The sequence below is a fragment of the Oncorhynchus nerka genome, linkage group LG23 (genome assembly GCF_034236695.1).
Source record: "Oncorhynchus nerka isolate Pitt River linkage group LG23, Oner_Uvic_2.0, whole genome shotgun sequence".
NCBI lineage: Eukaryota > Metazoa > Chordata > Actinopteri > Salmoniformes > Salmonidae > Oncorhynchus > Oncorhynchus nerka.
Window position 1 is genome coordinate 54912272 of NC_088418.1, and position 1986 is coordinate 54914257.

Sequence of the window (1986 nt, forward strand, 5' to 3'; positions counted from 1 at the left end):
AGATATAAAACTGTATTTTTTGTGAAGAATCAACAACAAGTGGGACACAATCATGAAGTGGAACGACATTTATTGGATATTTCAAACTTTTTTAACAAATCAAAAACTGAAAAATTGGGCGTGCAAAATTGTTCAGCCCCCTTAAGTTAATACTTTGTAGCGCCACCTTTTGCTGCGATTACAGCTGTAAGTCGCTTGGGGTATGTCTATCAGTTTTGCACATCGAGAGACTGAATTTTTTTCCCATTCCTCCTTGCAAAACAGCTCGAGCTCAGTGAGGTTGGATGGAGAGCATTTGTGAACAGCAGTTTTCAGTTCTTTCCACAGATTCTCGATTGGATTAGACTTTGACTTGGCCATTCTAACACCTGGATATGTTTATTTTTGAACCATTCCATTGTAGATTTTGCTTTATGTTTTGGATCATTGTCTTGTTGGAAGACAAATCTCCGTCCCAGTCTCAGGTCTTTTGCAGACTCCATCAGGTTTTCTTCCAGAATGGTCCTGTATTTGGCTCCATCCATCTTCCCATCAATTTTAACCATCTTCCCTGTCCCTGCTGAAGAAAAGCAGGCCCAAACCATGATGCTGCCACCACCATGTTTGACAGTGGGGATGGTGTGTTCAGGGTGATGAGCTGTGTTGCTTTTACCCCAAACATAACGTTTTGCATTGTTGCCAAAAAGTTCGATTTTGGTTTCATCTGACCAGAGCACCTTCTTCCACATGTTTGGTGTGTCTCCCAGGTGGCTTGTGGCAAACTTTAAACAACACTTTTTATGGATATCTTTAAGAAATGGCTTTCTTCTTGCCACTCTTCCATAAAGGCCAGATTTGTGCAATATACGACTGATTGTTGTCCTATGGACAGAGTCTCCCACCTCAGCTGTAGATCTCTGCAGTTCATCCAGAGTGATCATGGGCCTCTTGGCTGCATCTCTGATCAGTCTTCTCCTTGTATGAGCTGAAGGTTTAGAGGGACGGCCAGGTCTTGGTAGATTTGCAGTGGTCTGATACTCCTTCCATTTCAATATTATCGCTCGCACAGTGCTCCTTGGGATGTTTAAAGCTTGGGAAATCTTTTTGTATCCAAATCCGGCTTTAAACTTCTTCACAACAGTATCTCGGACCTGCCTGGTGTGTTCCTTGTTCTTCATGATGCTCTCTGCGCTTTTAACGGACCTCTGAGACTATCACAGTGCAGGTGCATTTATACGGAGACTTGATTACACACAGGTGGATTGTATTTATCATCATTAGTCATTTAGGTCAACATTGGATCATTCAGAGATCCTCACTGAACTTCTGGAGAGAGTTTGCTGCACTGAAAGTAAAGGGGCTGAATAATTTTGCATGCCCAATTTTTCAGTTTTTGATTTGTTAAAAAAGTTTGAAATATCCAATAAATGTCATTCCACTTCATGATTGTGTCCCACTTGTTGTTGATTCTTCACAAAAAAATAGAGTTTTATATCTTTATGTTTGAAGCCTGAAATGTGGCAAAAGGTCGCAAAGTTCAAGGGGGCCGAATACTTTCGCAAGGCACTGTATATATATATATATATATATATATATATGACAATACACATATTACCTCCCAATATGTAATACTGCTGTGACCTACAGAGCCCTGAATTCATCTCTATTCCTTCCTATGTCTGCTCCTGTACAGTATTACTTGTATATATCTATATAAATATGATGATGTCCTCTCTCTTTCTTTGATGATGTGTTAATGTATTAATGTCATTCCGGTCAAATGTTGAGGCATTACATTTTCTTTAGATTTCCTCACTGTGGAAAAAACCCTGTCCTCCGGGTTAGTGAGGACACAAGACCGATAAGTGAAAGCACACGCACGCACACACACCGACTACTGTTTATAGACTCTAAAAAAACATAGTTAGATTCCTCCATCAGGAGCCTTGGAATACCTCAGATTAGTTTGATGAAAATATCCATATCATCCTTCCTTTCTCTCCTGCT